An 11,689-nucleotide genomic window follows, 5' to 3' on the forward strand; every position below is an offset into this window, starting at 1 on the left:
GAGCCTCACAAAACGAACCTTGACTCCCAGCCAATCAGCATGGTATGCGTCAAATTCATCACTGAGTTTCTTGATCTCAGACTGTATATTGACGAGTTCTTCAGTTGTCATAGAGACAACGTTTTTCTTCAGGTAGCGCTCCTTTTTGTACTGCGCTTCCTTGATCTGGTTGGCCTTCTCAAACTTCCATTTTTCTTCTTGTATGAAGTGAGTCAACATATGACTTTGGCCAGGAGTCAGCTTGAAATCAGACATAGGAGTATTTGGGTCCTTGTGCCATAGGTCAATGTACTCAAGGATCAACTTTGGATCCAAAAGCAGAGTGATACGTCCATTTTGCATCATGCTTTTATATCGATATTTATTGCATTACGGGCTGTTATTACACATTATGTCACAATACTTATGCCTATTCTCTCTTATTTTACAAGGTTTACATAAAGAGGGAGAATGCCAGCAGCTAGGATTCTGGGTTGGAAAAGGAGCAAATATTAGAGACCTATTCTGCACAGCTCCAAAAGTCCTGAAACTTCATGGAAGTCATTTTCAGAATATATAATTAATATTGAGCGCAAGAAGTTCACCAGGGGGCCACACCCTGCCCAGGAGGGTGGGGGGCGCGCCCTACCCCCATGGGTACGCGCCCCTACCTCGTGGCCCCCCTGGTGGCCCTCCGATGGCCATCTCTGCTATATGGATCTTTCGATGAGAAAAAATCATAAGCCATCTTCCCGGACGAGACTCCGCCGCCACGAGGCGGAACCTTGGCGGAACCAATCTAGGGCTCTGGCGGAGCTGTTCTGCCGGGGAAACTTCCCTCCTGGAGGGGGAAATCATCGCCATCGTCATCACCAACGCTCCTCTCATCAGGAGAGGGCAATCTCCATCAACATCTTCACCAGCACCATCTCCTCTCAAAACCCTAGTTCATCTCTTGTAACCAATTCTTGTCTCCAAGCCCGGGATTGGTACTTGTGGGTTGCTAGTAGTGTTAATTACTCCTTGTAGTTCATGCTAGTAGGTTTATTTGGTGGAAGATCATATGTTCGGATCCTATATGCATATTAATACCCCTCTGATTATGAACATGAATATGCTTTGTGAGTAGTTATGTTTGTTCCTGAGGACATGGGAGAAGTCTTGCTATTAGTAGTCATGTGAATTTGGTATTCGTTCGATATTTTGATGAGATGTATGTTGTCTCTCCTCTAGTGGTGTTATGTGAACGTCGACTACATCAACACTTCACCATTATTTGGGCCTAGAGGAAGGCATTGGTAAGTAATAAGTAGATGATGGGTTGCTAGAGTGACAGAAGCTTAAACCCTAGTTTATGCGTTGCTTCGTAAGGGGCTGATTTGGATCCATATGTTTCATGTTATGGTTAGGTTTACCTTAATACTTTTGTTGTAGTTGCGGTTGCTTGCAATAGAGGTTAATCATAAGTGGGATGCTTGTCCAAGTAAGGACAGCACCCAAGCACCGGTCCACCCACATATCAAATTATCAAAGTACCGAACACGAATCATATGAATGTGATGAAAACTAGCTTGACGATAATTCCCATGTGTCCTCGGGAGCGCTTTTCTCTATATAAGAGTTTGTCCAGGCTTGTCCTTTGCTACAAAAAGGATTGGGCCACCTTACTGCACTTTATTTACTTTTGTTACTTGTTGCTCGTTACAAATTATCCTATCACAAAATTATCTATTGCCTATTATTTCAGTGCTTGCAGAGAATACCTTGCTGAAAACCGCTTATCATTTCCTTCTGCTCCTCGTTGGGTTCGACACTCTTACTTATCGAAAGGACTACGATAGATCCCCTATACTTGTGGGTCATCAAGACTCTTTTCTGGCGCCGTTGTCGGAGAGTGAAGCGCCTTTGATAGGTGGAATTTGGTAAGGAAAAATTTATATAGTGTGCTGAAATTTACTGTCACTTGTTACTATGGAAAGTAATCCTCTGAGGGGCTTGTTCGGGGTATCTTCACCCCGACTAGTAGAGCAAAGAGTTGCTCCTCAACCTACTGAACCTACTAAAAATGAAAATGTCTTCTTTGAAATTCCTTCGGGTATGATAGATAAACTGCTAGCTAATCCTTTTGCAGGAGACGGAACAATTCATCCTGTTGAGCACCTAATATACGTGGATGAAATTTGTGGATTATTTAAGCTTACAGGTGTACCCGGAGATGTTATTAAGAAGAAGGTCTTCCCTTCATCTTTGAATTAAGATGCATTGACATGGTATAGGCTATGTGATGATACGGGGTCATGGAACTACAAACGATTGAAATTGGAATTTCATCAGAAGTTCTATCCTATGCATCTTGTTCATCGTGATCGCAATTATATATATAATTTTTGGCCTCGCGGAGGAGAAAGCATCGCTCAAGCTTGGGGGAGGCTTAAATCAATGTTATATTCATGCCCCAATCATGAGCTCTCAAGAGAAATGATTATTCAAAATTTATATGCTCGGCTTTCTGATAACAATCGCACCATGCTCGATACTTCTTGTGCTGGCTCTTTTATGGCGAAGACTATTGAATTCAAATGGGATTTATTGGAAAGAATTAAACGCAACTCTGAAGATTGGGACCTCGACAAAGGTAAGGAGTCAGGTATGACACCTAAGTTTGATTGTGTTAAATCTTTTATGGATACCGATGTTTTCCATAAATTTAGCACTAAATATGGACTTGACTCTGAGATAGTAGCTTCTCTCTGTGAATCTTTTGCTACTCATGTTGATCTCCCTAGGGAGAAGTGGTTTAAATATCATCCTCCCATAGAAGTAAAAGTAGCTGCACCTATTAAAGTTGAAGAAAAGACTGTCACTTATAATGATCCTATTATTCCTATTGCTTATGTTTAGAAACCACCTTTTCCTGTTAGGATAAAGGATCATGCTAAAGCTTCAACCGTGGTTCGTAAAAGCAATATTAGAACTTATACACCTGCTGAGCAAATTAAAGTTGAACCTAACATTGCTATTGTTAAAGATCTCTTGTCTGGTAATATTGATGGGCATGTTATTCATTTCCGTAATGAGACTGCTAGAATTGCTAAACCTTGTGCTAAAGATAAACCTAGATCTTTGGTAGGCATGCCTGTTATTTCTGTTAAAATAGGAGATCATTGTTATCATGGCTTATGTGATATGGGTGCCAGTGCTAGTGCTATACCTCATGACTTATACAAAGAAATTATGCATGATATTGCACCTGCTGAGATAGAAGATATTGATGTCACAATTAAACTTGCCAATAGAGATACTATTTCACCAATTGGAATTGTTAGAGATGCTGAAGTGTTGTATGGGAAAACTAAATATCCTGCTAATTTTCTTGTTCTTGGTTCCCCACAAGATAGCTTTTGTCCCATTATATTTGGTAGACCCTTCTTGAACACTGTTAATGCTAAGATAGATTGCAAAAAGGATGTTTTTACTATTGGTTTAGGTGATATGTCTCATGAATTTAATTTCTCTAAATTTCGTAGACAACACCATGAAGAGGAATTTCCTAGTAAAGATGAAATTATTGGTCTTGCTTCTATTGCCGTACCTCCTAGTGATCCTTTAGAACAATATTTGCTAGACCATGAAAATGATATGTTTATGAATGAAAGAAGGGAAATAGATGAAGTATTCTTTAAACGGGAACCCATCCTGAAACACAATTTGCCTATTGAAATCCTAGGGGATCCTCCTCCACCCAAGGGTGATCCCGTGTTTGAGCTCAAACCGTTACCTGACACTCTTAGATATGCTTATCTTGATGAGAAAAAGATATATCCTATTATTATTAGTGCTAACTTTTCAGAGCATGAAGAAGAGAGATTATTGAAAACTCTGAAAAAGCACCAAGCTGCTATTGGATATACTCTTGATGATCTTAAGGGCATTAGTCCCGCTCTGTGTCAACACAAAATAAATCTGGAGGATGATGCCAAACCAGTTCGTGATCATCAATGACGGCTAAATCCTAAGATGAAGGAAGTGGTAAGAAAGGAAATACTAAAGCTTCTTGAGGCAGGTATAATTTATCCCGTTGCTGATAGTCAGTGGGTAAGTTATGTCCATTGTGTCCCTAAGAAGGAAGGTATTACTGTCGTTCCTAATGATAAAGATGAGTTGACCCCGCAAAGAATTATTACAGGTTATAGGATGGTAATTGATTTCCGCAAATTAAATAAAGCTACTAAAAAGATCATTACCCCTTACCTTTTATCGATCAAATGCTAGAAAGATTATCCAAATATACACATTTTTGCTTTCTAGATGGTTATTCTAGTTTCTCTCAAATACCTGTGTCAGCCAATGATCAATCAAAGACTACTTTTACTTGCCCTTTTGGTACTTTTGCTTATAGACGTATGCCTTTTGGTTTATGTAATGCACCTGCTACCTTTCAAAGATGCATGATGGCTATATTCTCCGACTTTTGTGAAAAGATTTGTGAGGTTTTCATGGACAATTTTTTCGTCTATGGATCCTCTTTTGATGATTGCTTAAGCAACCTTGACCGAGTTTTGCAGAGATGTGAAGAAATTAATCTTGTCTTGAATTGAGAAAAGTGCCACTTTATGGTTAATGAAGGTATCGTCTTGGGGCATAAAGTTTCTGAAAGAGGCATTGAGGTTGATAAAGCCAAGGTTGATGCTATTGAAAAGATGCCATGTCCCAAGGACATCAAAGGTATAAGAAGTTTCCTTGGTCATGCTAGTTTTTATAGGAGGTTCATTAAGGACTTCTCAAAAATTTCTCGGCCTCTGACTAATTTATTACAAAAAGATATGCCATTTGTTTTTGATGATGATTGTGTAGAAGCATTTGAAATACTTAAGAAAACATTGATCTCTGCACCGATTGTTCAGCCACCTGATTGGAATTTACCCTTTGAAATTATGTGTGATGCTAGTGATTATGCTGTAGGTGTTGTTCTAGGGCAAAGAGTTGATAAGAAACTAAATGTTATTCAATATGCTAGTAAAACTCTAGACGATGCTCAGAGAAATTATGCTACTACTGAAAAAGAATTCTTAGCAGTTGTATTTGCTTGTGATAAGTTCAGACCTTATATTGTTGATTCTAAAGTAACTATTCACATGGATCATGCTGCTATTAAATATCTTATGGAAAAGAAAGATGCTAAACCTAGACTTATTAGATGGGTTCTCTTACTACAAGAATTTGATTTGCATATTATTGATAGAAAGGGAGCTGAAAAACCCCGTTGCAGACAGCTTGTCTAGGTTAGAAAATGTTCTTGATGGCCCACTACCTATTGATGATAGCTTTCCTGATGAACAATTAAATGTCATAAATGCTTCTCATACTGCTCCATGGTATGCTAATTATGCTAATTACATTTTTGCTAAATTTATACCACCTAGTTTCACATACCAGCAAAAGAAAAAGTTCTTCTATGATTTGAGACATTACTTTTGGGATGACCCACATCTTTATAAAGAAGGGGTAGATGGTGTTATTAGACGTTCTGTACCTGAGCATGAACAGGAACAGATCCTATGCAAGTGTCACTCCGAGGCTTATGGAGGACACCACGCTAGAGATAGAACTGCACATAAGGTATTGCAATCCGGTTTTTATTGGCCTACTCTCTTCAAGGATGCCCGTAAGTTTGTCTTATCTTGTGATGAATGTCAAAGAATTGGTAATATTAGTAGACGTCAAGAAATGCCATTGAATTATTCACTTGTCATTGAACCATTTGATGTTTGGGGCTTTGATTATATGGGACCTTTTCCTGCCTCTAATGGATATACACATATTTTAGTTGCTGTTGATTACGTTACTAAGTGGGTAGAAGCTATTCCAACTAGTAGTGCTGATCATAACACCTCTATTAATATGCTTAAAGAAGTTATTTTTCCAAGGTTTGGAGTCCCTAGATATTTAATGACTGATGGTGGTTCACATTTTATTCATGGTGCTTTCCGTAAAATGCTTGCTAAGTATGATGTTAATCATAGAATTGCATCTCCTTATCACCCACAGTCTAGTGGTCAAGTAGAATTGAGCAATAGAGAACTCAAATTAATTTTGCAAAAGACTGTTAATAGATCTAGAAAGAATTGGTCCAAGAAAATTGATGATGCATTATGGGCCTATAGAACTGCATATAAAAATCCTATGGGTATGTCTCCGTATAAAATGGTCTATGGAAAAGCATGTCACTTACCTCTTGAACTAGAACATAAGGCTTCTTGGGCAATTAAAGAGCTTAACTATGATTTCAAACTTGCCAGTGAGAAGAGGTTATTTGACATTAGCTCACTTGATGAATGGAGAACCCAAGCCTATGAGAATGCCAAATTATTTAAAGAAAAGGTTAAAAGATGGCATGACAAAAGGATACAAAAGCGTGAGTTTAATGTAGGTGATTATGTATTGCTATACAACTCCCGTTTAAGATTTTTTGTAGGAAAACTTCTCTCTAAATGGGAAGGTCCTTACGTTATCGAGGAGGTCTATCATTCCGGTGCCATAAAAATCAACAACTCCGAAGGCACAAATCCGAAGGTGGTGAACGGTCAAAGAATTGAACATTATATCTCAGGTAATCCTATAAATGTTGAAACCAATGCTATTGAAACCATTACCCCGGAGGAATACATAAGGGACACTTTCTGGAACGTTTCAGACTCCGAAAAGGAATAGGTATGTGGTACGGCAAGTAAACTGACTCCAAAACAGTTCTAATGGCAATTTTCTTCCGTTTTGGAATATTTAAAAAATAGAAAAATAAGAAGCAGTCCGGGAAGTACACGAGGGCTCCACGAGGGTGGAGGGCGCGCCCTACCCCCTGGGCGCGCCCCCTACCTCGTGGGCACCTTGTGCGCTCTCCGGACTCCGTTTTCTTACACGACACGTATTTTGGTCGGTAAAAATTCATTATATAATCTCCCGGAGGTTTTGACTCCCGTATCACGCAAATATCTCCTGTCTTTGTTTCGAGCTGTCCTGCTGCAGATTTGAGCAACATGTCGTCCCAGGATTCGGAAGGAGAGAGCTATGTGGCTGATTACCTTGCAGATCCTAAAGTCTATGGGGATGTGGAGCATTGTGGTTAGACTACGGAAGAAGAAGAGGACTATGAATCTAAGGAAAAGGAGGAGACGAGCTCAGATGAAGATGAAGTCCCACTACCTCAACCTGGGGACATGTATGTGGAGTTCAAAAAGTCAAGCCTCCCTGATAGAGTAAAGAAACCTAAGATCGAGTTTATCCCTTTTCGCCTCTTGCAGGAAAACAAGCAGGAACTATGCAAAAAGATACTGAGCCTGGAGCAGGAGATCGAGGACCTAAGGGACCAGAATTCTGTCCTCAAGCGCAAATTAAGGAAGAAGCCTACGCCATCAACAAGACCATCACCTTCTTCACCAACAAAGAAGAACTGAGTATCTGGTATGGGCACTCCCCTTGGCAACTGCCAAGCTTGGGGGAGTGCCTCGGTATCGTATCACCATCACTTCTATCTTTACCTTTTTTCTTAGTTCGACCCTTTTGGTAATATGTTGATCTAGTAGAATAAAAGTTTTTAGTATGATCTAGTTGTGAGTTTTGCTTTATGATCCTTCTATGTAATCGAGTCCGTGAGCTTTATATAATAAAGATTAGTGTTGAGTCAAGGGCTTGATTATTTTGCCATGATCTTGGGTGAATAAAAGAAAAGGAGAAAAATAAAAAGAAATAAAAGAGATCATATGGATCTTATGGAGAGTAATGAGCTCACATAGAAAAAGTATGATGAATAAAAGCTGTTGAGAGTTGACAAACATAGTTTTGGTCATCATTGCAATTAATAGGAAGTAATAAAGAAAGAGAGGTCTTCACATATAAATATACTATCTTCGACATCTTTTATGATTGTGAGCACTCATTAAAATATGACATGCTAAAGAGCTGACATTGGACAAGGAAGACAACATAATGGGTTATGTTTTCTTACATCTGAGATAAATTATATTGTCATGGATCATCCAACATGGTTGAGCTTGCCTTTCCCCCTCATGCTAGCCAAATTCTTTGCACCAAGTAGAGATACTACTTGTGCTTCCAAACACCCTTAAACCAGTTTTGCCATGAGAGTCCACCATATCTACCTATGGATTGAGTAAGATCCTTCAAGTAAGTTGTCATAGGTGCAAGCAATAAAAATTGCTCTCTAAATATGTGTGATTGTTGGTGTGGAGGAAATAAGCTTTATACGATCGTGTGATATGGAAGAAATAAAAGCGACAGACTGCATAATAAAGGTCCATATCACAAGTGGAAATATAAAGTGACGTTCTTTTGCATTAAGATTTTGTGCATCCAACCATAAAAGCGCATGACAACCTCTGCTTCCCTCTGCGAACGGCATATCATTTACCTTTATCTCCTACCTTACATAAGAGTCATGGTGATCTTCACCCTTCCTTTTTACATTTTATCTTTTGGTAAGCACAACATGATGGAAAGATCCTGGCATATATGGCTAATTGGATGTGAGTTTTCATGAACTATTATTGTTGACATTGCCCTTGAGGTAAAACATTGGGAGGCAAAACTATAAGCCCCTATCTTTATCTGTGTCTGATTAAAACTCCATACCCATAAGTATTGCATGAGTGTTAGCAATGGTGAAAGACTATATGATTGAGTATGTGGACTTGCTGAAAAGCTCTTATACTGACTCTTTCCTATGTTATGATAAATTGCAATTGCTCCAATGACTGAGATTATAGTTTGTTAGTTTTCAATGAAGTTTATGATTCATACTTGAAATTGTGATTGAATTGTTACTCTAGCATAAGAGATCATAGGAGATAAATTATATAAGTTGTTGTTCTAAGAATGATCATGATGCCCTCATGTCCGTATTTTATTTTTATCGACACCTCTATCTCGAAACATGTGGACATATTTTTCGATTTCGGCTTTCGCTTGAGGACAAGCGAGGTCTAAGCTTGGGGGAGTTGATACGTCCATTTGCATCATGCTTTTATATCGATATTTATTGCATTATGAACTATTATTACACATTATGTCACAATACTTATGTCTATTCTCTCTTATTTTACAAGGTTTACATGAAGAGGGAGAATGCCGGCAGCTGGGATTTTGGGCTGGAAAAGGAGCAAATATTAGAGACCTATTCTGCACAGCTCCAAAAGTCTTAAAACTTCACGGAAGTCATTTTCAAAATATATAATAAATATTGAGCACAAGAAGTTCACCAGGGGGCCACACCCTGCCCACGAGGGTGGGGGGTGTGCCCTACCCCCCTGGGCGCGCCCCCTACCTCGTGGGCCCCCTGGTGGCCCTCCGATGGCCATCTTCTGCTATATGGAGTCTTTCGATGAGAAAAAAATCATAAGCCATCTTCCCGGACGAGACTCCGCCGCCACAAGGCGGAACCTTGGCGGAACCAATCTAGGGCTCTGGCGGAGCTGTTCTGCCGGGGAAACTTCCCTCCTGGAGGGGGAAATCATCGCCATCGTCATCACCAACGCTCCTCTCATCGGGAGAGGGCAATCTCCATCAACATCTTCACCAGCACCATCTCCTCTCAAAACCCTAGTTCATCTCTTGTAACCAATTCTTGTCTCCAAGCCCGGGATTGGTACTTGTGGGTTGCTAGTAGTGTTAATTACTCCTTGTAGTTCATGCTAGTAGGTTTATTTGGTGGAAGATCATATGTTCGGATCCTATATGCATATTAATACCCCTCTGATTATGAACATGAATATGCTTTGTGAGTAGTTATGTTTGTTCCTGAGGACATGGGAGAAGTCTTGCTATTAGTAGTCATGTGAATTTGGTATTCGTTCGATATTTTGATGAGATGTATGTTGTCTCTCCTCTAGTGGTGTTATGTGAACGTCGACTACATCAACACTTCACCATTATTTGGGCCTAGAGGAAGGCATTGGGAAGTAATAAGTAGATGATGGGTTGCTAGAGTGACAGAAGCTTAAACCCTAGTTTATGCGTTGCTTCGTAAGGGGCTGATTTGGATCCATATGTTTCATGTTATGGTTAGGTTTACCTTAATACTTTTGTTGTAGTTGCGGTTGCTTGCAATAGAGGTTAATCATAAGTGGGATGCTTGTCCAAGTAAGGACAGCACCCAAGCACCGGTCCACCCACATATCAAATTATCAAAGTACCGAACGCGAATCATATGAACGTGATGAAAACTAGCTTGACGATAATTCCCATGTGTCCTCGGGAGCGCTTTTCTCTATATAAGAGTTTGTCCAGGCTTGTCCTTTGCTACACAAAGGATTGGGCCACCTTGCTGCACTTTATTTACTTTTGTTACTTGTTGCTCATTACAAATTATCCTAACACAAAACTATCTGTTACCTATTATTTCAGTGCTTGCAGAAAATACCTTGCTGAAAACCGCTTATCATTTCCTTCTGCTCCTCGTTGGGTTCGACACTCTTACTTATCGAAAGGACTACGATAGATCCCCTATACTTGCGGGTCATCACAGAGGCACACTTGTGTCCTTGGCTCTAGCGGCGTTGACCTGCCTGTCTCTGATGATTTCTGCAAGTTCATCATCATCAGCTTCGTCTTCATCTGACGGCACTTGAAAAGCGACCTGCTTCTTTTGAGGACTTGGTCGAGAGCATCGTCCAGCAGTTGCCTTGGTCTTCAATAGAGTGGGACCAGTTGAAGAATGCAGTGGATCTGAGAAACTAGCAGATGCTCCTGAGGCAATAGAGATGTCCGTCGTCCTTTGGCACGTGGCGAGATGCGCAGGTGCTGAGGATTTGGTCGGAGCAACTGAGGACTTTGGTGGAGGAGCTGAGGATTTTGAAGTGGGAGCAGCTTGAGGAGTTGGCCGTGAGGGCTTTGAAGAATCTGGCCGTGAGGGCATTGCTGAGGAACTTGGCCGTGAGGGCATTGCTGGTGAAGCACTTGGCTTGTGAGCAGGCTTCTTTGTCATGGCCTTCTTTGGCTTGCTTGCAGAGGCCTCAGCAGTGGCAGCAGCAGAGTCTTCATTGAATTTCCTCACTGCTTCTCTTGCTTGTCTGGCCAACTTGGCCTGGCGCTTGGCCCATTCATTAGGATAATCCTCACCGCGCTTGAGGCTGGTGGGATCTGCTTCTTGGCCAGGTGCCAACGGAGGTCTTGGGCATGGAGGATTGGGAGTGAATTTCTTCATGTACTTGGGAGTAACATACCTATACTCCCTCCACTCTCTTGCCCATCTCCTCTCTATTCTTTGAATGCGCACTTTACGCTCATTCATGGTTTCCTTTCCATGAGTGGCCTCATTAGGAGTGCAATAGTCCTTGTATATGTCATCGGGGATCTCAAAAGTTGTATTGACCTCAGGCCTCTTTCCTCCCTTCTGTGGCTTCTTTCCATCAGCCATTTTCTTCAGATGAGGAATTTGAACAATGGAATTATCTGAAGATGTATGCAACTTTTCTTCGAGGAACGCTGCAAATGAGTTAAGTTGATGAGAACCTGGTGATTCAGCAGCTGACATGAGTACCTATGAACAGAGTATAGTTGTGAGGAATATGGAGAGGTCATATGCGTTCTCAGAGGTTTTTCAAAAAGGAGCAAGTTTGAGGAATTTGACCAGATGAGTCTTGAAGAATTTCACTAAGCATTCTTTGTCTTAGGTTCCAGAGATGTATAGATCGAAAAT

The sequence above is a fragment of the Triticum urartu genome, chromosome 6A, assembly GCF_056163025.1.
Source record: "Triticum urartu cultivar PI428250 chromosome 6A, HENAU_Tu73, whole genome shotgun sequence".
NCBI classification, from domain to species: domain Eukaryota; kingdom Viridiplantae; phylum Streptophyta; class Magnoliopsida; order Poales; family Poaceae; genus Triticum; species Triticum urartu.